Source organism: Ambystoma mexicanum, chromosome 3q, assembly GCF_040938575.1.
Source record: "Ambystoma mexicanum isolate Mex_15411 chromosome 3q, UKY_AmexF1_1, whole genome shotgun sequence".
In the NCBI taxonomy this organism is placed as follows: Eukaryota; Metazoa; Chordata; class Amphibia; order Caudata; family Ambystomatidae; genus Ambystoma; species Ambystoma mexicanum.
The window spans coordinates 369,965,356-369,992,296 of record NC_090926.1 but is presented as its reverse complement, the minus strand read 5'-3'; the positions used below and the strand labels follow the sequence as shown (position 1 = coordinate 369,992,296).

Here is a 26,941-nt window from a genome sequence, read left to right as displayed (position 1 = left end):
GGGGACATGTCAGGGTTGCCCAGTAGTTCCTTCAGGAGGTCCTCGACCGCCGATTCCAGTCGACCCCTCAGCGCGTTTTCAGGGACACCAACGATGCGTATGTTGTTTCTACGCGACCTAGATTCAAGGTCATCACACTTGGCCTTGACCGCCTTCATATCCGAGACCAGAGTGGACACAGTGCCCTGCAGTGTAGAAATATTATCCTCGTTGGTGCCAATCCTATTTTCAGTCTCCGTGATTCGAGCCCCCTGTTGGTCCAGTTTAGCTCTGAGTGAGGCCACGTTGGCATTAATGTCATTAAGCTTTTCGTGGAAAGCTGCAAAGTTTCTGGCCATGGATTCCATTATCGCTGTGAGGTCAGTGGTGGGTGCCTCGTCGCATAGCGAGCCGTCGGCTGGGTCGCCTGGTGCGTGGGCCGAGTCAGGTCTCGGAGCGGCTTTAGCGAATTTGTCCATGGCCCCGGTTTTATTGATATTCCTTGATCTGTTAGACATCGTGGAAAGTGTTGCAGGGGCCCTAAGTGGGCAGAGTAAAGACACGAGTGAGGGGATGCAGGAGAGGTTCAAGGCCAATGATGGTGGTCCGGTCCGCCGATGTAAACAATCCTGACAGTGGCGGCAGGAGCCGTGTCAGCGGGGAGGTATAGAATAGTCGCAGGGACCAGGCCGCCCTAGATAATGAGGATGGAGGCCAGAACAGACCCCGAGTGAGCACCACAGAGAACTCAACCAGCAGGAGTGTGGGCCTTAGTACAGGAGCGGGTGTTACCTGGGGCAGTGACGGCGGCACCCAGCAAGGATGAGCGCCAGAGTGAGGGCCTCGGCAACGATCCGGAGACCGCTGTGCTCGGAGGAAGGCGGCAGCGGGCCAATCCGGGTCCGGCGGGGTGCAGGGCCCCGCAGCGCCGCAGGGCACGGGCCCCGAAAGCAATCAAGGCGGCGCAGGGGCCAGCCGGGGCCGCGCAGCGCGGGGGGAGAGGCCCAGATAGAAATTGGCCTGTAATGGATTCGGGGCCAACGCAGCCCCGACGCGCAGCGGCCCCAGCAACCCCTCACCTGGTGTGCGCTACGCGGTCATCCAGTCCGGGAGCGAGTGTCGTTCCTCCGGTCCTCGGGGTCCGCCGGGGGCGGATCAGATCCCAGCAGCGGTAGCAGGATATAGGCCGGGCGCAGGCAGTCAAGCCCGGCAGCGGGCACGACCCCTCCAGGAGGGCCGCACCGCCCAGGTGTCGAGCGGCGTGAAGGAGAGGAAGTCCGGCCGGGAGAACCGGCCACCCAGGCCCGAGGGCCCCGACCACGGAACGGGCTAGGCCCACCTCACGGCGCCCACAGCGCGGCCCGCGGGGCACCGCGGCATGAGTCCCAGCAGGCGGGCCAGTGGGAGGATGCAGCAGGGGAGGCAGTAATGGAGTGGCGGGAGCCGGGCAGAGAAACCCCGATGGGCCTCCAAGCGTCGCGGCAGCTCCGAGGCTCCCGCAGCGAAGATCTCCGGCACCCAAGATCCGATTCGAGCCAGGATCGCAGCAGTACGTAGCCCCCGTTGTAGGGAGGACAGGGGGACGGTCGAGGAGGTGCAGGGATGTATTAGTCCGCAGATGTCATCGGGTGAAGAGCGGCTGTGCACGGAGCTCAAGAGCTAGGCAGCCATCTTGATGGCTGCTCAACAGCGCCCCCCCAATGTTATCAATTTTAACCCTGTGCTGTACAGGGCAGTGCTGCATTAACCCTATGGTGGCAATTTTGAACCCCATGTTGCGGTTTAGCGCCGCCCTTCCCGGGCAACTGGAGCTGTGCCACATCATTTTTAACCCTATGTTGCCTCATTTAGGCAGCCTAAGCAAATTCTGACGGCAGCCTAAGCAAATTCTGACAGCAGCCTAAGCAAAATCTGACGGCACGTAAAATGGAATTTTGTGTTGCCCTGCAAAGCAGCTTGTGAGGAATTGTGCCAACTTAACCCTATGGTGGCTTGGCGCCGCCCTTCCCGGCCAACTCGAGTTGTGCCTCAGCATTTTTAACGCTATGATGCCTCATTTAGGCAGCCTAAGCAAATTCTGACGGCAGCCTAAGCAATTTCTGACGGCAGCCTAAGCAAAATTAGACGACACGTAAAATGCCATTTTCTGTTGCCCTGCAAAGCTGCCTGTGAGGAATTGTGCCAACTTAACCCTATGGTGGCTTGGCGCCGCCCTTCCCGGCAAACTCGAGGTGTGCCTCAGCATTTTTAACACTGTGATGCCTCATTTAAGCAGCTTAAGCAAATTCTGACGGCAGCCTAAGCAAATTCTGACGGCAGCCTAAGCAAAATCTGATGGCACTTAAAATGGCATTTTCTGTTGCCCTGTAAAGCCGCCTGTGAGGAATTGTGCCAATTTAACCCTATGGTGGCTTGGCGCCGCCCTTCCCGACCAACTCGAGTTGTGCCTCAGCATTTTTAACGCTATGATGCCTCATTTAGGCAGCTTAAGCAAATTCTGACGGCAGCCTAAGTAAATTCTGACGGCTTCCTAAGCAAAATCCGACGGCACTTAAAATGGCATTTTCTGTTGCCCTGTAAAGCCGCCTGTGAGCAATTGTGCCAACTTAACCCTATGGTGGCTTGGCGCCGCCCTTCCCAGGCAACTCGAGTTGTGCCTCAGCATTTTTAACGCTATGATGCCTCATTTAGGCAGCCTAAGCAAATTCTGACAACAGCCTAAGCAAAATCTGATGAATGGCACGCATAGTGGCATTTTCTGTTGCCCTGCAAAGCCGCCTGTGAGGAATTGTGCCAACTTAACCCTATGGTGGCTTTGCGCCGCCCTTCCTGGCCAACTGGAGTTGTGCCTCAGCATTGCTAACGCTATGATGCCTCCTTTAGGCTGTTTAAGCAAATTCTGACGGCAGCCTAAGCAAATTCTGACAGCAGCCTAAGCTAAATCTGAAGGCATGTAAAATGGCAATTTCTGTTGTCCTGCAAAGCCGCCTGTGAGGAATTGTGCCAACTTACCCCTATGGTGGCTTGGCGCTGCCCTTCCCGGCCAACTTGAGTTGTGCCTCAGCATTTTTAACGCTATGATGCCTCATTTAGGCAGCTTAAGCAAATTCTGACAGCAGCCTAAGCAAAATCTGACGGCATGTGAAATGGCATTTTCTGTTGTCCTGTAAAGCCGCCTGTGAGGAATTCTGCCAACTTAACCCTATGGTGGCTTGACGCTGCCCTTCCCGGCCAACTTGAGTTGTGCCTCAGCATTTTTAACGCTATGATGCCTCATTTAGGCAGCTTAAGCAAATTCTGACAGCAGCCTAAGCAAAATCTGACGGCATGTAAAATGGCATTTTCTGTTGTCCTGTAAAGCCGCCTGTGAGGAATTCTGCCAACTTAACCCTATGGTGGCTTGGCACCGCCCTTCCCGGCCAACTCGAGGTGTGCCTCAGCATTTTTAACACTGTGATGCCTCATTTAAGCAGCTTAAGCAAATTCTGACGGCAGCCTAAGCAAATTCTGACGGCAGCCTAAGCAAAATCTGACAGCACTTAAAAAGGCATTTTCTGTTGCCCTGTAAAGCCGCCTGTGAGGAATTGTGCCAACTTAACTCTAAGGTGGCTTGGCGCCGCCCTTCCCGACCAACTCGAGTTGTGCCTCAGCATTTTTAATGCTATGATGCCTCATTTAGGCAGCCTAAGCAAATTCTGAAAACAGCCTAAGCAAAATCTGATGGATGGCACGTATAATGGCATTTTCTGTTGCCCTGCAAAGCCGCCTGTGAGGAATTGTGCCAACTTAACCCTATGGTGGCTTGGCCCCGCCCTTCCCAGCCAACTGGAGTTGTGCCTCAGCATTTCTAACGCTATGATGCCTCCTTTAGGCAGCTTAAGGAAATTCTGACGGCAGCCTAAGCAAATTCTGACAGCAGCCTAAGCTAAATCTGAAGGCATGTAAAATGGCAATTTCTGTTGTCCTGCAAAGCCGCCTGTGAGGAATTGTGCCAACATAACCCTATGGTGGCTTGGCGCTGCCCTTCCCGGCCAACTTGAGTTGTGCCTCAGCAGTTTTAACGCTATGATGCCTCATTTAGGCAGCTTAAGCAAATTCTGACAGCAGCCTAAGCAAAATCTGACGGCACGTAAAACGGCATTTTCTGTTGTCCTGTAAAGCCGCCTGTGAGGAATTGTGCCAACTTAACCCTATGGTGACTTGGCGCCGCCCTTCCCGGCCAACTCGAGTTGTGCTCAGCATTTTTAACGCTATGATGCCTCATTTAGGCATCTGAAGCAAATTCTGACGGCAGCCTAAGCAAAATCTGACGGCAGGTAAAATGGCATTTTCTGTTGCCCTGCAAAGCTGCTTGTGAGGAATTGTGGCAGCTTAACCCTATGGTGGCTTGGCGTCGCCCTTCCTGGCCAACTCGAGCTGTGCCTCAGCATTTTTAACGCTATGATGCCTCATTTAGGCAGCCTAAGCAAATTCTGACGGCCACCTAAGCAAATTCTGACGGCAGCCTAAGCAAAATCGGATGGCACGTAAAATGGCATTTTCTGTTGCTCTGCAAAGCCGCCTGTGAGGAATTGTGCTGATTTAACCTTACGGTGGCTTGGCGTCGCCCTTCTTGGCCAACTGGAGTTGTGCCTCAGCATTCTTAGCGCTATGGTGCCTCATTTAGGCAGCTTAAGCAAATTCTGACGGCAGCCTAAGTAAATTCTGACGGCTTCCTAAGCAAAATCCGACAGCACTTAAAATGGCATTTTCTGTTGCCCTGTAAAGCCGCCTGTGAGCAATTGTGCCAACTTAACCCTATGGTGGCTTGGCGCCGCCCTTCCCAGGCAACTCGAGTTGTGCCTCAGCATTTTTAACGCTATGATGCCTCATTTAGGCAGCCTAAGCAAATTCTGACAGCAGGTAAAATGGCATTTTCTGTTGCCCTGCAAAGCTGCTTGTGAGGAATTGTGGCAGCTTAACCCTATGGTGGCTTGGCGTCGCCCTTCCTGGCCAACTCGAGCTGTGCCTCAGCATTTTTAACGCTATGATGCCTCATTTAGGCAGCCTAAGCTAATTCTGACGGCAGCCTAAGCAAATTCTGAAGGCAGCCTAAGCAAAATCTGACGGCACGTAAAATATCATTTTCTGCTGCCCTGCAAAGCCGCCTGTGAGGAATTGTGCCAACTTAACCCTATGGTGGCTTGGCACCGTCGTTCCCGTGCAACTGGAGTTGTGCCTCAGCATTTTTAACCCTATTTTGCATCATTTAGGGAGTCTAAGCAAATTCTGACGGCAGCCTAAGCATATTCTGACAGCAGCCTAAGCAAAATCTGACAGCATGTAAAATGGCATTTTCTGCTGCCCGGCAAAGCCGCCTGGGAGGAATTGTGCCAACTTAACCCTATGGTGTCTTGACGCCATCCTTCCTGGGCAACTGGAGCTGTGCCTCAGCATTTTTAACCCTATGCTGCATCACTTAGGCAGCCTAAGCAAAATCTGACGGCACGTAAAATGGCATTTTCTGCATCCCGGCAAAGCCGCCTGTGAGGAACTGTGCCAATTTACCCCTATGGTGACTTGGTGCTGCCCTTCCCGGACAACTGTAGTTGTGCCTCAGCATTTTTAACCCTATTTTGCATCATTTAGGGAGCCTAAGCAAATTCTGACGGCAGCCTAAGCAAAATCTGATGACACGTAAAATGGCATTTTCTGCTGCCCTGCAAAGCTGCCTGAGAGGAATTGTGCCAACTTAACCCTATGGTGGCTTGGTGCCATCCTTCCCGGGTAACTGGAGCTGTGCCTCAGCATTTTTAACCCTATTTTGCATCATTTAGGCAGCCTAAGCAAATTCTGACGGCAGCCTAAGCAAAATCTGACGGCGCGTAAAATGGCATTTTCTTCTGCCCTGCAAAGCAATCTGCGAGGAATTGTGCCAATTCAACCGTATGGTCGCCTGGTGCCATCCTTCCCGGGCAACTGGAGCTGTGCCTTAGCATTTTTAACCCTATTTTGCATCATTTAGGTAGCCTAAGCAAATTCTGACGGCAGCCTAAGCAAAATCTGACGGCACTTAAAATGGCATTTTCTGCTGCCCTGCAAAGCTGCCTGCGAGGAATTGTGCCAACTTAACCCTATGGTGGCTTGGTGCCGTCCTTCCCGGGAAACTGGAGCTGTACCTCAGCATTTTTAACCCTATTTTGCATCATTTAGGGAGTCCAAGCAAATTCCGACGGCATCCTAAGCAAATTCTGACAGCAGCCTAAGCAGAATCTGACCGTGTGTAAAATGGCATTTTCTGCATCCCTGCAATGCCGCCTGTGAGGAATTGTGCCAACTTAACCCTATGGTGGCGTAGCGCCGTCCTTCCCAGGAAACTGGAGTTGTGCCTCAGCATTTTTAACCCTATGTTGCATCATTTAGGCAGCCTAAGCAAATTCTGACGGCAGCCTAAGCAAAACCTGACGGCACGTAAAATGGCATTTTCTGCTGCCCTGCAAAGCCGCCTGTGAGGAATTTTGCCAACTTAACCCTATGGTGGTTTGCTGCCATCCTTCCTAGGCAACTGGAGCTGTGCCTCCGCATTTTTAACCCTATGTTGCATCATTTAGGCAGCCTAAGGAAATTCTGACGGCAGCCTAAGCAAAATCTGACGGCACGTGAAATGGCATTCTCTGCTGCCCTGCAAAGCTGCCTATGAGGAATTGTGCCAACTTAACCCTATGGTGGCTTGGCGCCATCCTTCCCGGGCAACTGGAGCTGTGCCTCAGCATTTTTAACCCTTTTTTGCATAATTTAGGCAGCCTAAGCAAATTCTGACGGCAGCCTAAGCAAAATCTGACAGCACGTAAAATGGCATTTTCTGCTGCCCTGCAAAGCCGCCTGTGAGCAATTGTGCCAATTTAACCTTATGGTGGCTTGGCGCTATCCTTCCCGGGCAACTGGAGCTGTGCCTCAGCATTTTTAACCCTATGTTGCATCATTTAGGCAGCCTAAGCCAAATCTGACGGCATCCTAAGAAAATTCTGATGGCAGCGTAAGCAAAATCTGACGGCACATAAAATGGCATTTTCTGCTGCCCTGCAAAGCCGCCTGCGAGGCATTGTGCCAATTTAACCCTATGGGGGCTTGGTGTTATCCTTCACAGACAACTGGAGCAGTGCCTGAGCATTTTTAACAATATTTTGCATCATTTAGGCAGCTTAAGCAAATTCTGACGGCAGCCTAAGCAAAATCTGACGGCACGTAAAATGGCATTTTCTGCTGCCCTGCAAAGCCGCCTGCGAGGAATTGTGCCAACTTAACCCTATGGTGGCTTGGTGCCATCCTTCCCGGGCAACTGGAGCTGTGCCTCAGCATTTTTAACCCTATTTTGCATCATTTAGGCAGCCTAAGCACATTCTGACGGCAGCCTAAGCTAAATTTGACAGCGCGTAAAATGGCATTTTCTGCTGCCCTGCAAAGCCGCCTGTGAGCAATTGTGCCAATTTAACCCTATGATGGCTTGGCGCCATCCTTCCCGGGCAACCGGAGCTGTGCCTCAGCATTTTTAACACTATGTTCCATCATTTAGGAAGTCTAAGCAAAATCTGACGGCATCCTAAGCAAATTCTGACGGCAGCCTAGGCAAAATCTGACAGCATGTAAAATGGCATTTTCTGCTGCACTGCAAAGCCGCCTGTGAGCAATTGTGCCAATTTAACCCTATGGTGGCTTGGCACTATCCTTCCCGGGCAACTGGAGCTGTGCCTCAGCATTTTTAACCCTATGTTGCATCATTTAGGCAGCCTAAGCCAAATCTGACGGCATCCTAAGCAAATTCTGATGGCAGCCTAATCAAAATCTGACGGCACGTAAAATGGCATTTTCTGCTGCCCTGCAAAGCTGCCTGAGAGGAATTGTGCCAACTTAACCCTATGGTGGCTTGGTGCCATCCTTCCCGGGTAACTGGAGCTGTGCCTCAGCATTTTTAACCCTATTTTGCATCATTTAGGCAGCCTAAGCAAATTCTGTCGGCAGCCTAAGCAAAATCTGACGGCGCGTAAAATGGCATTTTCTTCTGCCCTGCAAAGCAATCTGCGAGGAATTGTGCCAATTCAACCCTATGGTCGCCTGGTGCCATCCTTCCCGGGCAACTGGAGCTGTGCCTCAGCATTTTTAACCCTATTTTGCATCATTTAGGTAGCCTAAGCAAATTCTGACGGCAGCCTGAGCAAAATCTGACGGCACTTAAAATGGCATTTTCTGCTGCCCTGCAAAGCTGCCTGCGAGGAATTGTGCCAACTTAACCATATGGTGGCTTGGTGCCGTCCTTCCCGGGAAACTGGAGCTGTACCTCAGGATTTTTAACCCTATTTTGCATCATTTAGGGAGTCCAAGCAAATTCCGACGGCATCCTAAGCAAATTCTGACAGCAGCCTAAGCAGAATCTGACCGTGTGTAAAATGGCATTTTCTGCATCCCTGCAAAGCCGCCTGTGAGGAATTGTGCCAATTTAACCCTATGGTGGCGTAGCGCCGTCCTTCCCAGGAAACTGGAGTTGTGCCTCAGCATTTTTAACCCTATGTTGCATCATTTAGGCAGCCTAAGCAAATTCTGACGGCAGCCTAAGCAAAACCTGACGGCACGTAAAATGGCATTTTCTGCTGCCCTGCAAAGCCGCCTGTGAGGAATTGTGCCAACTTAACCCTATGGTGGTTTGCTGCCATCCTTCCTAGGCAACTGGAGCTGTGCCTCCACATTTTTAACCCTATGTTGCATCATTTAGGCAGCCTAAGGAAATTCTGACGGCAGCCTAAGCAAAATCTGACGGCATGTGAAATGGCATTCTCTGCTGCCCTGCAAAGCCGCCTGTGAGGAATTGTGCCAACTTAACCCTATGGTGGCTTGGCGCCATCCTTCTCGGGCAACTGGAGCTGTGCCTCAGCATTTTTAACCCTTTTTTGCATAATTTAGGCAGCCTAAGCAAATTCTGACGGCAGCCTAAGCAAAATCTGACAGCACGTAAAATGGCATTTTCTGCTGCCCTGCAAAGCCGCCTGTGAGCAATTGTGCCAATTTAACCCTATGGTGGCTTGGCGCTATCCTTCCCGGGCAACTGGAGCTGTGCCTCAGCATTTTTAACCCTATGTTGCATCATTTAGGCAGCCTAAGCCAAATCTGACGGCATCCTAAGAAAATTCTGATGGCAGCCTAAGCAAAATCTGACGGCACATAAAATGGCATTTTCTGCTGCCCTGCAAAGCCGCCTGCGAGGAATTGTGCCAATTTAACCCTATGGGGGCTTGGTGTTATCCTTCACAGACAACTGGAGCAGTGCCTGAGCATTTTTAACAATATTTTGCATCATTTAGGCAGCTTAAGCAAATTCTGACGGCAGCCTAAGCAAAATCTGACGGCACGTAAAATGGCATTTTCTGCTGCCCTGCAAAGCCGCCTGCGAGGAATTGTGCCAACTTAACCCTATGGTGGCTTGGTGCCATCCTTCCCGGGCAACTGGAGCTGTGCCTCAGCATTTTTAACCCTATTTTGCATCATTTAGGCAGCCTAAGCACATTCTGACGGCAGCCTAAGCAAAATTTGACAGCGCGTAAAATGGCATTTTCTGCTGCCCTGCAAAGCCGTCTGTGAGCAATTGTGCCAATTTAACCCTATGATGGCTTGGCGCCATCCTTCCCGGGCAACTGGAGCTGTGCCTGAGCATTTTTAACCCTATTTTGCATCATTTAGGCAGCCTAAGCAAATTCTGACGGCAGCCTAGGCAAAATCTGACAGCATGTAAAATGGCATTTTCTGCTGCACTGCAAAGCCGCCTGTGAGCAATTGTGCCAATTTAACCCTATGGTGGCTTGGCACTATCCTTCCTGGGCAACTGGAGCTGTGCCTGAGCATTTTTAACCCTATTTTGCATCATTTAGGCAGCCTAAGCAAATTCTGACGGCAGCCTAAGCAAAATCTGATGGCACGTAAAATGGCATTTTCTGCTGCCCTGCAAAGCCGCCTATGAGGGATGGTGCCAATTTAACCCTATGGTGGCTTGGCGCCGCCATTCTTGGCCAACTGGATTTGTGCCTCAGCATTTTTAACGCTATGATGCCTCATTTAGCCAGCTTAAGCAAATTCTGGCGGCAGCCTAAGCAAAATCTGACGGCACTTAAAATGGCATTTTCTGCTGTCCTGCAAAGCCGCCTGTGAGGAATTGTGCCAACTTAACCCTATGGTGGCTTGGTGCCATCCTCCCCAGGCAACTGGAGCTGTGCCTCAGCATTTGTAACCCTATTTTGCATCATTTAGGCAGTCTAAGCAAAATCTGACGGCATCCTAAGCAAATTCTGATGGCAGCCTATGCATAATCTGACAGCACGTAAAATGGCATTTTCTGCTGCCCTGCAAAGCCGCCTGTGAGGAATTGTCCAATTTAACCCTACGGTGGCTTGGCGCCATCCTTCCCGGGCAACTGGAGCTGTGCCTCAGCATTTTTAACCCTATGTTGCATCATTTAGGCAGCCTAAGCAAAATATGACGACATCCTAAGCAAAATCTGACGGCAGCCTAAGCAAAATCTGACGGCACGTAAAATGGCATTTTCTGCTGCCCTGTAAATCCGCCTGTGAGGAATTGTGCCAACTTAACCCTATGGTGGCTTGGTGTCGTCCTTCCTGGGCAACTGCAGCTGTGCCTCAGCATTTTTAACCCTATGTTGCATCATTTAGGTAGTGATAGCAAAATCTGGCGCCGAATCCGCTGTGGATTCGCGGGTATTGAGTCCTTTAATTTTTTGTTTTATTCTTTTAGAGTATTAAGGCTGTTTTTGCTTAGTTTACCCATGTTTACTGGTAATGTGAGGATTGTTTTGTAAAGGTAAATTTTAACCAAACACAATAAAAAATGTTTTTTAAAAAAAAGTATTGAGTCCTTTCCTTTCCCCAGTTGTACAACCTGCAGGCTTGTCCGGGCCCATTTTCAATTTCGAAGAGCCTCCCCTCCCCCCTGTGGTGTTATCTATTGTGGTGGTTGCCCTCCCCGGGCTTTTATTTTGCCTTAAAGTTTAGCCTCCGTGGTGCTTTTATTCTGGTTCTGGGCCTCTCAGACCCCTCGAGCCTCATTGGGGGGGCAGAAGAAACACCTCTATGTAATGTCTTCGAGGTCCGGTCTTGTGGCGATGAGGAGCTGGTCGGCTCCCCCCTTCTCCCTTGGGCCTCCTTTTGTGGGACCTCTGTTCTGCAGCTACTTGGGGATTCTCTCCTTGTGGAGGACCAGGGGGCTATACCTGGCGGGTTGTCTCTCGCTCCTGGACCATGTCTGCGAGGCCAGACCTTTACTTCCCCCTCTTATAGGAGGCAACGTCTCCCAGCGCCCCTCCCCACCCCCGCCTGGGGTATCAGCTTTGCCCCTCTTGATATTAGAGGCTTCAACTCCTGTGGTTGCCACAGTTTGTCTGGTTAGGCGTGCCTGCCCTCCCTGGAAGCTCCACCTTAGCTTCTTTATCCTGCTCAGGGGAACCGGGGTGTCTGGCGTCAATCTTGTGGGCCCTTGATCGGATCTCGCCGGGGCCGTCAGGGTGCGGTGCCTTGGCCCTTCCTGGCCTCAATGTTCTCCTGGATGGGTATGTGGTGGGGTTGTGAGGTAGTCCTCAGAGGTATAGCTGACTGCTCTGTGGCCCAGAGCCTCCTCCCTCCCTTGCTATGTCCTACGGTATCTTCCTCTGTGTGTTCACTTTAATGGAGGTGCCTCACCTGTTGCACTCGTCAGGGTTGCACTTGTCGGGGTCCTTATGAGGCTCCACGGGTGCTCCTGCAATCCCCTTGTTGCTCTCCTCTACGCTTGCCCCTTCAAGCTCCTGCTGTCCCCCTGTTGCTCTCCTCTACGCTTGCCCCTTTAAGGCTCCTTCTGTCGCCCTGTTGCCCTCCTCTATGCTTGCCCCTTCAAGGCTCCTGCTGTCCCCCTGTTGCTCTCCTCTATGCTTGCCTCTTCAAGGCTCCTGCTGTCCCCCTGTTGCTCTCCTCTACGCTTGCCCCTTCAAGCATCCTGCTGTCCCCCTGTTGCTCTCCTCTATGCTTGCCCCTTCAAGGCTCCTGCAATCCCCCTGTTGCTCTCCTCTACGCTTGCCCCTTCAAGGCTCTTGCTGTCCCACAGTTGCACTCCTCTACGCTTGCCCCCTCAAGGTTCCTGCTATCCCCCTGTTGCTCTCCTTTACGCTTGTCCCTTCAAGGCTCAGGACTGGCTGCGGCTGCTTTCCCACTCATAAGACACTGGATGGAGGGAGAGGCTCTTTGCAAACAAAAATAGCTGCAGGCAGATGAAAGTGCCTGAACTGCTTGGGCCTCCCTTTCAGGGCCCGACAAAGGGTATGAGTAGTGCCTTTGAAGGGTTAGTCTTGCCCAACCTACGTAATGGGATGCTAATGAACCTGCTAATAAAACAACTACCCTTTTGTGAGGGTCCAGTAAGTAATGATATTGAGCATTGATTTCTAATACTTTACAGAATGTAGCAAGTACACTGTGTTGTGATATGCACTTAGTTAGCAAGCCACAGTATTTTTAAAATGTTTGTAGGTAGGCCTCCCCCACCAGGTATTAGACCATGGACATCATACAAGACACGCCCCCAAATGAGCCCCCACCCCCTTACTTTCTTACCCTACTCAACGTCCTGGGAGTACTTGAAGCAGGGTATGGGTAACATAAAACATTCTTGAAGAGGGCTGGTTGTGGGTTCTCTGGATTCATGCTCAAACACCGCCTGGGGACTGGATGGGAACCTGGTACATAAAGTGTTGCTAAGTATCACACACCAGGTGAAAAGTGCAGCTTCCCTCTCGTGCAATTATCACACCATTGAGGAGAAGTCCTGTCCCCACTCCCCTCACTGAAACAATTACACTCATGCTGAAACTAACACTACAACTGACTGCACACTACACATCCCATCTCGCAAAACCGCAGCTATCTAGACAATTGGAGACACTCACTGCCATCCTTGCATCCCTCAAGGCCACATCGTATGTGCCTGACTGCCTCAGTACTCGAAACCCTTTCCGACTGAAGCACTCCTCCTTTACCTGACGATCATTAACTGCTCCCAGCAGGACACAACTGTATTAGTTCCGGAGGCAAGTGGCCTTCATAGAATCATAGTTGGCTAGCCAACCCCTCTGATTGGGTTTATAGCGCTTTGGTGACTATTAGCCAATTAGGAGAGCCGTTCTGTTTGGGATATGAGGCACTCTGCGACAAATTAATTTCTGGTGCACCAATGGTGCAGGGATGAATATCGGTTTCTAAACCATCAAACAACCCCACAACCTCTAGCACACGATAAGGGATCTGAACAGATTGCAAACATAAGCAAATTATAAACCTTGTTCAATTTTGGTTACATGGACGAAGTGGCAGGCTTATCTGCAAATAGTTGTGGATCGTTGGTTAGTTGCAACACAGCGAAAATACAATTATTACCCAATGTCTTTGCTTTGGGTAGTAATCGGTTTGTGAAAGCGAGGTGAGTGGAAAGCATCTAAAAGCTCCTCCGAGCATGTTATTTCCATTTAATAGCATTAATCTGTGCTCCGTGCCTCAGTGAATCCCTCTCCCTGCCTTCCCCACCCGCTTCCTTTTCCTGACCCCGCCCGTCTCCCAGCTGCCCACTTCCCTGATTGGTCAGATCACTAGTCTTAACTGATATGAGTTTCTTGTCCTACTATCCGCCAGTTGTCGCTGTGTACCCCCGCCCTTATTTCCCTCGCCGTCACTGTGTGCCCACAACCTCTTAGGTCCTAACGTTTCACTGTGTGCCCAGACCCCCTGGTTCCCATCTCGTCACTGCCCCTCCCACAACCTCTGGTCCAGTGTGATGCCCCCAGCTTCTCGCCTGGTCGCCGAAGATATCGCTGTCTACCCCATACCCCTCTTGTGTCCCATGTTGTCGCTGTGTGCCCCTCAGGCCCCTCTGGTCACCCTTGATGTCGCTGTATACCCCCAGCCCCTCTGGTCCCATGATGTTTCTCTGTACCCTCTGGCCCCCTGCAGGCTGTTGCCGTTTGCCTCTACCCCCGATCCCCTGCGATGGCTGTGTACCTAACTCCTCCCGTCCTTGTTTACAGTTCCCAGGCATGCCCTCTTGTCTGTGCCCTAGCGCCTGCACTGTCAAGGTGTCTCTAGACCGAGTGCAGTAGCTAATCTTCACATCTGTGCTGTTCATGCCCTGTGGGAGTGTATTGGCTTTCTCCCTCTTTTCCTCCCTTGTCATTGAACGCCTTTGAAGCTGCATTGCGCTTAGGCGCTGTGTGCATGAAACATCATATCCTAACAGTATGCTTACTCTCTACTCTACAACATCACACAATTAGAGTGCACCTATACCCCTCGACCAATTCGGCCTAGCTGCTCACATACGACCACTACCCCACAAACACCTCATCACTTTGATAAAACGCAGCTATAGCCCATGACAAACCGGCCTAGCTGCACACATAAGCGACCTACAGTCCTAACGCAGCCAGAACCCAGTCTGGGTGTCCACCAGACTGCACACATTCAACTGATATCATCAACACCACACCTAATGATAGGATGCAGCTACCATCAGGCAATTACATCAGCTCCACACATAACTGGTGCACCCATGCACCCTACGACACTTACTCTCTCAACTCACCTGGACTCTGGTCCCAGAGGGTGTTCAACCTACCAGCACTTGGAGGTCATACCAATGATAAGGAGCGCTATATAAATGCCAAATAAGATAACAATAGGGGCCCAAGAGTGTCAAGCTGTTTGCCTAGACATAAACCCCAGTCAAAAATGTTGAACGGATACAAATTATATATACTGTATAGCTTATGATTTATATCTTCTTTAGCACTACCAAAGAGTTCTCCGGGATGAAGTTTCAAGGCACAGCAAAAGAGTTCATACTATCCAGTATGTGATGTTCCATCCCACCCTGATGCTCCTGTCAGCAAGCATAGATGTACAAGGCCCCATTTGCTTTATTGGCCCACATTCTGTATAGTTGAAGGCCATTTGAAGTTACGCTGATTTGATCAATGTTAACACAAAGAAGCAAAGTAGTAGAGAAGCAATCAAGTTTTACGCTGATCATTTTATTATTTACAATGAGATATGTATTAACAGAAAATAAATAGCAAAAGTCAGCAAGACATTTTTTTTTGGGACAACTTCGAAGCAATGGCACTCAGGAGGTTGGTGCGAAATTCAGGTCACCCACACAAGCCAACGCTGAATGCTCCATTGAGAATGACTTCTCTGTAAGTGTAAAGAGATGAAAAACGTAAGGCTCAAAGATTGGGATGCATACAATAGCCACCAAAATGTAACGTATGACAGCATGAACATATTAATCAATAATTCATTGGGTATTTATAATGCTCCTATACAGCAAATGGTGCATCAAGGTACATATATTTATATTCAGTAAAAAAAACTTTATTAAAGGGACGTTAGTTGCGCTATTAAAAACCTATGAAATTCACACAAAAAAAACTTTGTTAACGGGACATTGTGTTTGAAGTAAAACCGAAAAACCCTTGAAATTCGCCAGTTATGGTAAGCTGAGCAACGATAACTCGCGCCACCACCGTGCACTGCTAAGACTAACACCCAGGACATCAAAGATGACATCAGAAATGTCATTGATGACATCACTGATGACATCACATGTCTGGCTCCCCCTTTTTTCCTTTACTGACATATCTAGACCACATGGTTTTCTTCAGTAACAGTCAGGAATTAAAAATAGAAAAGTGTATATACTCATATTTTATATGTGATGTCGTCTCTGTGAAAATTGAAGTAAGGAAAAAAACAGCAGTAGTAGCAGTAAGTGTTCATAACCTAACTGATTATATTTTTGCAGAGAAATAATTGCTCTGTTTCAAAGGGGCTACTTACCCTATTCATATGTATCACATGATTTGACTGGACCCTAAGGGAATTACTGTAAGAACATACTTGAAGGATAAGTCTACAAATATAGTACCTTTTCTATTTTTAATTCCTGACTGTTATGTTGCCTCAGATTTCAAACTCTAGGACGCCATTCTGACCGCAATATTATTTTAAATACATTGTAACACACATGCAGTAAATCTTCGCCTGTACTTAGTGCACACTATATTGAGCAGCAACTTTCAATTTACTGTATGACTTTGGTGACAAGAAAACACCACTTTTTGACTTCTTGCTGCCACATCCCATCCCAGCCTCATTAACCCTCACCTTCCGAAACTGTATTTCAGAAGATTAACAAGCGCAATGGTGTGTTGTTTTATATGTGTTAGCGGCAGTGTCCGCTTACACCAAAACACGATTGAAAGATGGCGGGCGCAGCGAAAGAATCTGATGCCCTTCACGCCATTCAACATCCAATCAGTGAACGCGCCACATGTCCGCGAACATGACGCCACGGATTAGCCAATGGGTATCTTGTCCGTGGAGCGAACAGGGAAGTGTGTCCGTGGAGTGGACGTAGATATCACTAATTTTTTGAGACATACTTTTTGGTCGTTTTAAAGAATACTACTGGACGGATTGGCACCAAATTTACAAAAGCACACTTTCGGGACCAAGCTCCTGCCGGAAATTTAGTGAAAATCCGTCCAGCGGTTTGGGCTGTAGACATGCGCAAAGTTTTCCCCCCATTCAGTCTATGGGAAAAAAAGATGTTTTGGGACCCTCCCTATAACTTTTCCCCCCCTGGACCAAACATCACAGTGGCCCACATACTTTTTTTGCAAAGTTTGGTGTGGATTCGTCCAGGGGGAGCGGAGTTATAAGCCACCCAAAAAGTGCTCTTCCTATGGAAACAGCAACTTAACCCCAACTACACGGCCACTACTGTGGCCGTGTAAATAGTAATGTGAAATTCAAAATTACAATGTACATGTCATCAGAGTGAACTGGACTTCCAGCCCTTTAAGATGAGATAGCAATACCCTTGAGATAGATGGTGATGCAGAATTGTATTCAAACTTCAATAATCGAAACAACTCTGGATCTCTCGAAATATGAAAAAATATTTCTGGCACTGGCATTTGGGGCAGGCAAAAGATTGATCGCGACTAGCTGGGGCTCTGCCGACCCTCTATCTGTGAACCGCTGGAGCAATGAGCTGGACAGATGCGCGGCCTCGGAGCGCCGGATTTATAATGCACGGGGTTGCCCCCGCAAATTCGAAAAAATATGGGGTAAATGGCTGGACGCTAACTGAAATGTGCCGTTGAAAATAGAAATGTACTGTTGTTAACATTGGTTACCTGCCTTATCCCACAAATGCCTGATGGCTCTCGGCCCGACTGGGTTCCTTTTGCTTTTTTGAAAACTGCCTTACTACCATGATCTGATGCATGCCTTTGATTCATGTCTGTTTTGTTGTTGTGTTACTAAAACGTAATAAACAGAATTATTAAAAAAAAATAATCGAAACAACTCAGGTAGTTGGCAAAAGGATAACTGTTTTAATATCAATTATCTAAAACAGGGAGGACAACGGACATCAGCAGACATCTCTCATCACTATCTCAAAGCGTTTCATTAAAAAAAATGACACCTTTATAGTAAATATTCGTCATTGATGACGTTAACCTGTGTATCACTAACGTCATCCTACGTGGCAAAACTTAAATACCTATGGGTGAATGTGATAGGGTCTAAACAAATCTAAACGAATCATCTAGGTATACGATCCATACTCGTTTGGGCAGTGAAATAAAGTGATAGGCTTCTTAACATCAGGTGGGGCAACTAAGCCCTTCCCTAAAATATGTCACTATGAACGTCACTAAACATACAACGTCTAATTGGCTACACAACTATAGGACCCTTGATCATGCGGTCCTCTATCATCAGTAACTTTTCCAACCTCTGTCAGTACCCTCCCAACCTACGTTAGCAGCTCGCAGATAAGCTCGTCTTAACCACAGCTTCCCAAAAATTAACATGACCATCCATCATCAACTCAGTGGTCTGCTGTCAATTAGGGCTTTGAACTCGTCCTTGGAAATGTTCCAAGGGGGGGAGAAAAGTCACCCTAGTTCGCCCTGTGGGGGCCATCAGGGCTAAGCAGTCGAAGCTCAGAGGTGTCCACATGTGAGGATACCACTGCAATGTAAAATGGAGCAAGACGGACAAGAATGTCACAACCGTTACAGATGGACAAATAGGTGAGGAAAATGAGGAAAGCGGAAGCTTAAGATGAAAGGTCATCGTATAACAGCAAGGTCTTGCCACTGAATACATTTGTTGAGGCCTCTGTGGCATGTATCTAGTTTGAAAATCCACTTCTGTTCAAGCCTGAACAGAATGTCGTGGAAGTTGCCCCCTCGTGTTGGTGGTTTAACATTTTCAAGGATGGTCTATTTGAATCTGTCTGATGTGTGTCCCTCAGCTACAAAGTGGGAAACCAGGGGAGCTGTTATCTTCCCTGTTCTAATGCAGGAACGATGTTCAATCATCCTGGTTTTGGCTGCTCGTAACTGTTGTGGCATTCTTGTCAGTCTTGCTCTATTTTACACTGCAGTGGTATCCTCACATGTGGACACCTCTGAGCGTCGACTGCTTAGCCATGATGACCCCCACGGGGCGAACTAGGGTGACTTTTTCTCTCCCACCCTTTTGCCACCCCCCCCTTCACTCACACCCGCGGTCTCTGTCCGCACCTGATAGAACCTCACTCCCAAGTATGGCATTTGGCGTCATGTGCACCATTGTGACCTAGCTCTGGGTTCCTTGGTCGCTGCATGTATTTTCTCTGGCTTGTAATTTCACTGACCATTCACTGTGAGTTTCCCTTTGGTTCAGCCCCTCATTGGGGTCCTGTCCTCCCTCCAGAGACCCCCCTGTAGGCTTTCCTGACATCAAGCCGGCCCCTCTCTGCCCCCGACACACCCATGGAGCCCGCGATCGAGCTACTGACATGTCAGACACCGTGGTAGGCTGTGATTGGCTTATGCGGATTAGCCCCGCCCACTGATTCACACGGCCAGGAAGTAGCTTTCCTGGTACGCACGGCTGCTGACACTCCGTCGGATGGCTGCAACCGGGCTAGCTTCCAGCGATCCAGCAGGTAAGCAGCTTGTCCGTGTGCCCAGTGCACACGATGTATACAGCATGTGAGCAGCTGCTCTCTAACGTGCTAAAGATCCCATTATGGGTGTTTTTCTTTTCTCTCATTTTGCCTCATCTTCAGCAATTTGACATCTACACAGGCATTTGCTATTGCTTGACAGCCCCTGACTAACGAGTTTCTCAGGTGGGCATATATATATATATATATATTCACTACAAAAAAAACTTTGTTGATGGGACGTTATGGTTAAGTTGCCCTGCCAAAAACCTCTGCACTTCACTAAAAAAATAATTTCACCCTCCCCTTTATGCTTCAACTTACAAACGAAAAACCCCTGAAATTCGACAGTTATGGTAAACTAAGCCCCCAAACCTGCCACCACCCCTGTGCACTGCTAACACTAAGATCCAGACCATGAAAGATGTCATCTCAAATGTCACTGATGACATCACTGACGACATCACATGTTTAGCCCCTTTGTTTTCGTTCCCTGATATATATATATATATATATATATGTACATTGAGTAAAAAAACTTTTGTTCAAGGAATGTTATACTTCACAGTGAAGCCAAACACCACTGCATATTACCCCATTATGGTAAGCTAAGCAACCATAACTTTCACCATCTACGTGCATTGCTAAGACTAACACCCAGGACATCAAAGATGGCATCACGAATATCATTTATGACATCATTGATGACATCACATGTCTGCCTCACTTATTTTGGTGCATTGAAAAATGTAGGCCTGGTGGTTTTATTCACTGACCATCACAATATGAACATTGAAAAGGTGCTGTATATCAAAACGTTACCCTTGTCATATGTTCTTAAGTACTTTCCATAGGGTCTGGTCTCAGCTCATGATGCACATGCAGGGGGCAATAGCAGGCCTCAAACACACAATTAATTTGTATACAGGAAGATAAACTGTGTGATGCTGCTGTTTCTTTCTTCCTTACGTCAGTTTCCCTGTATGTGCCTCTTATTTATATGCATTGGGTGTTCATATGTATTGTTTGTAGTAGCACAAGTGTGTATTAAGTCTAGATTTGTGAGCTAGTTATGACATGTTTAACATTACACAATCACCCCTGACATCTTGCTACCAACATAATAGAAAGAACCCCTTGTAGGTAGGGTCTTTTCAGGAACATTATTTTCACATGTGATGTCATCAGTGATGTCATCAATGATATTTGTGATGTCATCTTTGATGTCCTGGGTGTTAGTCTTAGCAATGCACATAGATGGTGAAAGTAATGGTTGCTTAGCTTACCATAATGGGGAAATATGCAGTGGTGTTTGGCTTCACTGTGAAGTATAACATTCCTTTAACAAAGTTATTTTACTGAATGTACATATATATAGATGGCAGGGAACAAAAACAAAGGGACTAAACATGTGATGTCGTCAGTGATGTCATCAGTGACATTTGAGATTACATCTTTCATGGTCTGGATGTTAGTGTTAGCAGTGCACAGGGGTGGTGGCAGGTTTGGGGGCTTAGTTTTCCATAACTCTAATTTCAGGGGGTTTTCGGTTGTAAATTGAAGCATAAAGGGGAGGGTGAAATTATTTTTTTAGTGAAGTGCAGAGGTTTTTGGTAGGGCAACTTAACCATAACGTCCTCTCAACAAAGTTTTTTTTGTAGTGAATTTTACAGGTTTTTCGAAGAGGAACTTAATCATGACATTGTGGCAATGAAGTTGTAGTGCAGAATATGCATTGTCATTATGTAATCTTGGGAGATATGTAGTGTAATCTACGTACTTGATATACATTTAACATAGAACATACAGACCCCCTCCGTATTGATATTAGAAAGGGACAGACTGAGCGCCTGTTTGCGGACGGGGCGGAGAGGATCAACATTACCCAAAGAGGCGGGGGGTATCTGAAAGTGTACTATTGTCTTAAACAAAAAGTGTGCAACGTAGAAGAAGAGCATAAAGATATTATAAGTAGTAATAAGTAAATATGGAAACCTGAAGATGGGAAAAGAAAATGACACATTTAATAACCATGTAGAATGAAGTGGATGGTACCAAAAAAGAAAAAGGATGCCTCCAGTGTAATCACTTCACAGAAACTCGGCAGCCTGGAACGATAGTGGACGGACGCAGTAGGACGAAGGGAGATTACATCAAAAGAGTGAGTGGAGGTCATTTTTTGGTATGTGTGTTTTTTTTGGTATGTGGTGCAGAAATAATAATTTCTTTCTGTTATTTTGACTCAGAAATGGCAAGTACTTTGGAGTGACTGGAGGAGAATTTTCCGCATGGGGAAATGTCTGAAGACAGCGACAATAATGGTACACATTGCTCTGCATATGCAAAATAATGACCACTATTTTATAGGCATTTAACATATGTATATTTTTTTAACAGACCAGGAAAGAAAAGAAGAAAGGGCAACAAACGAGACAGAAGAAGACAGGATGAAAAGGATTGAGCAGAAAATGGACATATTGAACGAAAATTTTAAAGGTTTACGGGAGTTTGTGGAGGACTGTGTGAGAGGAAAAGTTTGTTACCATTGCCCCACCTGTACCTGCCCTGCTTCTCCATTCCCTAGTGAACCTTCCCCAAACCTTCAAGAGGAAAATAGACGTTTTGACGAAAATATCCATCCCTTCTTCCCCTCACAAATCTTCTCCTCATAACCAGCCTGTGTTGAATCCTAATTCCCCCATATTTGTGTCAGTGTCCACTTCCCCTGCTATTTCTTTGGACTGAAGTGTGTGTGTGTGTGTTTGGAATGTTTTTGTACAGTAGTTGTAGTGAAAGAGTTTGAGTAAAAAAGGTTTTTTTAAAAAGACGTTAAATGTTCGCGAACAGCGCACCTGTTCGACCTATCCGCAAGGAATGGAATGTGGGTGCTAAGAAGGCAGTACACCTACCCTTACTAATGTGAAGGAAGATGGATTTGATGGTTGACTGCACCATCTGTAGAAGGTGTGCTCACATAAACAGAAAGGGGCGTCCTCAGGACATTATACCTCGCCGTACCGCTTGCAAACGAGATGAAACATGTTGAACACACCAGTTGTCCAGAATGGGTGTAAATGAACAAAATGGGAGTGTGTGAAGAACAGTATACCTGTACGTATCGGGCGCCGCCAAAATGGTGCCATCCGTAGAACAGGGGCGGTGGCCGGCAAGTTCGTAAGCAAACAAAATGGAGTTGTCCTAAGGACACTGGAACTGTCTGTACAGTGAACATATCATGTGTGCACATGCGCAGTACAACCGTACATATAGCGAACATCGCGCCTGTCCCTAACTGTCTGTCTCACGTGTGTTGCACTTTGAATTAGTTGGAGAACCTAAACACTGTCCATAGGACACTTGCGCGCATGCGCACGTTGGGTAATCTGCATTTGCTGTCCAGCGGAGTCCCATTTCTGGCGCGGATGTGTTGAGGATGTCATCATGTGACCGCACCCACACTGAGCGTGTGGACTAATTTGCGCAGTTTGTTTGCTTCAGCAGCAGTACAAAAGAACTTGTAGACACAAGGCAAAGTATTGTAGAGTGTAAAAATGTAATTTCATATATCCCAGACAAAAGCTGACATGAGGACTGGGTGTGTAAAATTTTTGTACCGCTTTGCAGGGAAGAAGACGGTCACGAGGCACACCCCTCCACCCCTACAAATGGCCACACCCCCGAGCGCATCTTCATTGTCCTTCTAGCTATAGCAGATTGAGGTGTACTGCCTTTACTGCTGTAGTGACCAAAAGGAAACTAATCGGTATGGCTTCCATGGCTGCTGTTGGGTCATTAGCCTCTGCACCACCCCCAAACCTGCCATCACCACCACCACCTCCCCAAGGGCCTGCAGAGAGATATACGGGTGAGGATGTAGAGAGCGAGGAAGAAGAGGAGCAAGAGAATGAAGTGGAGGAACTCCGCACTAGGAGCACTCGTCGGGAGTCGTGGGTGTGGCAGTTGTTTTCCGTTTATGGGAACGTACCAAAAGCACGTGCGAACCTGGTGAAGTGTAACCAGTGCGAGGTGGTGCTGAGTCGCAGGAGACTTGGTGCGTACAGCTTTGGTACGACAACCATGAAGCGACACCTCACTTCGTTCCACACTGCGGACATTCGCAAGGTGGTGCCATGTGAAGAGCGTAGTCGATTGAGTTCCTCCACAGCATCCTCCGTGTCCGATCAACCCACCACAAGAGACACTCATGTGGGGAAGCGCCTCCCTCCGGCTGCCTCACAAGCCATTTGCAATGCTGTTGACCATTACCTTTCAAAGGTGACAGTAGTGTGTACGTATTGTGACACAGTACTCTGCAGGGGGGAGAGTTTTCGAAGTGCCTTTGAGGCTGCGGTCACAGAGCACCAGAAGATCTGCTCCTTACCTAAATGAAGCTTACCCTATATCTTTCTCTGTTCACTTGCCCTTTCTTATCCCCGTGGCTGGTGTCCCTTCATTACCCTCCTTTGGCCTCTTCTCCTAGTGTGTCGTGTGCTGTGAAGCAATAAACGTGAAAACAACAAAAGTTACAGAAAAGGCTCTTTTCTGAGCCGCCTTTCTCAGTTTAACAATAGAACTATGAAATGACAGTCGTAGACCCCCGCGGAGTTGTGGAAAGTTTGCGGACAGTCGTAGGGGAAAAAAAAGGAGGGTGAAAGCATAGCAAACACAATGAAGTGTACGCTGGGAGTATGTGGGGGCTCTGAAAAGAGCCTTTCGGTGGTGTGTTGTGTGAGTCAAAAACTGTGGATTGGAGAAAACGGATTGTCAGATAGGTTAGTGTGATTTCAAAAGAGGTCACAATGCATTTTGTACATTGCGAAGAAAAATCTGATTGCCAGCATATGTGAGGTGGACTCCATCTCTGCGGAAAATGAAAGAGCTGCGAAACTAAATATTTTCATTGTGGAAAGAGGACATGCCAACATCTCTTAAAAAGGCACAAACAGCCTTATTCACATTGTGTCTTGCTTTCTCCATTTGTGGACCAAAAGCAGAAGAACACAGCCATATTTGTCTTTGCGCAATACGGGAATAAAGTATTTGCGAATTTGGAAACATGTCCATGAGCTTCGCAAGTCCTTTCTTCATTGCAAATTGCAAAGAAATTCCAGAGACCTGGCCTAAACTGTTTCCTCCGCAATGAATGATCAGTATATCTGGAGGACGCTCTGTCAGTAAAGTAACACAGAGAGGTTCCAAGTCCAGCCACCTCATGCCACGCACGCCATTCCAGTGCACTTCCACATGAGGAAATCCGAGATCTGCAGATAAACTGCAGCTTTCTGCATGCACCTTCAACCAATGTATCTATGAGTCTCCCAAAATCCAGATAATGGGCCTCATTACGACCCCGGCGCTAAACCATGGTGCCATTAGCACCATGGTCTATGCCGGGGTCCACCATGGCGGAATTACCGCCCCATTCCAAGGTTGGCGGGGCGGTAATTCCCCTTCACCATGGGCCCTTCCCCATTCCCATTTTTGCCCCATAGGGCTCAATGGGAATGGGGAAGGCACTAAGTATGGTGCCGCAAATTGCGGCACCGTACTTAGCACCAAGGTCCCTTTGTGGTACCCTACATTAACGCCTGCTAAAAGCAGGCGTTAAGGTCGGGTCCCGCAAAGGGACCTCGTAATCAGGCGTTAAGGGTTTATCGGCGCCAACACTTTTTACGGTGCCGTTAAACCCTTAACACCAGGGTCGTAATGAGGCCCAATCTGTTTTCGAGCATGGAAAGCCATGGCTGTGTGGTCTTCTGTCAGGGAGAAGACCGTCTTACTAAAGTGCGCCGGTCAGAACACACCTACTGAACTTTATGGACCAATCCCTAGCTCCGCTCATTCTCATTTGCACGCGTCTCCACCCCTGAATCCCCGTTGGTGATATGCGCTGGCTGCACACTACCGCCATGTTCGCGGACATGTATAGGATCAGAGCATGACGACGGTACATTAAAGTAATATTCCCCCTTTTCTCCTTTAAGGTGGGCTCTAAAAAGAACCGTTTTTTTATTTTTGGCCAGATACCATACAGACATCTGTTAATGTATTTAGTTTTTGGTATTTTTTGTCCTTGCTTTGCTCCTGCAACCATTACAGAACCTTCTCTAAAGCAAGCCTTACGTTCCAAAAGAACATTGTATTTCCCAAAGAAGATAGCGCAACACCATCTGCTTCAAAATAATCCGCATTGCTTGGAGCAATGTTATCGTGGCTGCAGAAAAACATACCAACTCGTAGCATGAATGCACGCATGCCGCGATTGATGATACACCTCCCAATGCTTTGATCCGGACAGAAAACAGAATTGTTGTTCCATTTTACTATAGGGAGTAAAGCAGAAAAAATGACTTTCGTTGTTTGGAAGATGGTCATGAGTGCTTCAATCAACTGTGCCAAATCTGCCAACAAAGTACGTGACCTCACGTATCCCAAATGGCAAGCACCGTAGTGCAAAATTACCACATGAGGAGTGGTCATTGTACGCATGTCTCTGCAAACTTGCAGAATTGCCGCAGCATTGGTATCAGTGTCTGCGCTTCACACGACCTCCACTCCTCTGACATGAAAATGGTGTGCCACATGGCTACTCTTGGCATAGTGTTGTAAGCCATGCACAAAAATGTCTCCAAGCACCAAAACCCTGAACTTCTCCACCTCTGCCTCTTCAGTGTGCGCACCGTCTTTCGACACAAAAGAGTAATGCGAACATCTGATTGGCTGATGCCTACAATCCCCTTTCCATGCAGGATTAGCTGTAGAAACCCGTATGTGACACGCCCTACCTGTGGACAAGCGTTGCCTACGTACGGCACGTAACTCTTACACAGTCCTTCCACCCTTTCCACAGCGGTAACAAATCGAGTCCCTCATTGGGCACAACTAAGGAGTTGCACAACCATCCACCAATCACATTAAACATCGCTAATTCTAACTCTGTCATCAACATTGCGTACTTCAAAATTACTGTTGATGATTCTGAATGTAAATCGTATATCATTGCAAAGCACTTACTTCACAAGCTACTGTGCAAGTACTGCAAATTTCTACGTACAGCTCCATGCATGCGCACATGCATGAGTATAGAGTACAGGTATGTATATTTTAATCAGAGAACATGTAAACCCTAATGATTTAATTTAGACAAAATAATGCCGCTAAATGTGCATAGGCAATACATATGAACGCTCCCCTTTTTAAGTGCAGGATGTCCGATTTGTCATTGACAAACCGCAAGACTGCTTACTGTCTTCCGCATAACCTGTACATACGTTGCAAGCATGCCTATTTAGGGCGGAACTCAATTGTGTATGTGGAAATGTCAGAGTTGTGTACTGTGTACAGCCTACAGTAATGCTACTTGCAATGTAATCCTATGAGAAAAGTAAACGCTCCCGATTGCTGTGGTGACATCTCCCTCTGAGGGTCTCCCGATGTGTCGGCAGTGTGCTTTTAGTTTTCAAATAGAACATTTTTCCCCATCTACTACTGTGCCCTATCGCTTACAAATCTCTCTCCTATGCATAGTGAACTTTGTAAAAAACAAGGCATTTCCATAACCTTAAAATTGTTAGCAATTTTGAAGGACTTTCAAGTACCATATTGCAAATACCATGCAAACACTGCACAGAGTGAAGTGAAGTGCACACAAGCACTGGGTTGAAATATGAAAGTAAAATGCTCTGACGAAAGAAGCACAATTAATGTGTGCAGTATCATCACTGCTGAAAACACACAAAGTAATTGATTTTGTTTTTTTCAATCGCAGTAAAGACTACTCTCCTGAGAATCAACAGCATCTACACTGCAGACGACATATCCGAAGAAACCTGGTCATCTTGCAAAAAAAGTAAGCACAGTACTACCTTTATATTGTAACTACTTCTCAAAGAGGCTG

General features: G+C 47.7%; 1 long non-coding RNA gene across 1 annotated transcript in view; it reads right to left on the bottom strand.

The window, feature by feature from the left end:
- Nucleotides 1–15,032: 15,032 nt before the first annotated feature.
- Nucleotides 15,033–26,941, bottom strand: part of LOC138582580 (uncharacterized) — a 28,189-nt gene continuing 16,280 nt past the window's right edge. The window contains exon 2 of the long non-coding RNA XR_011305045.1: nucleotides 15,033–15,227. This is a non-coding gene — a long non-coding RNA (uncharacterized lncRNA). The remainder of the gene's footprint in view (nucleotides 15,228–26,941) is intronic.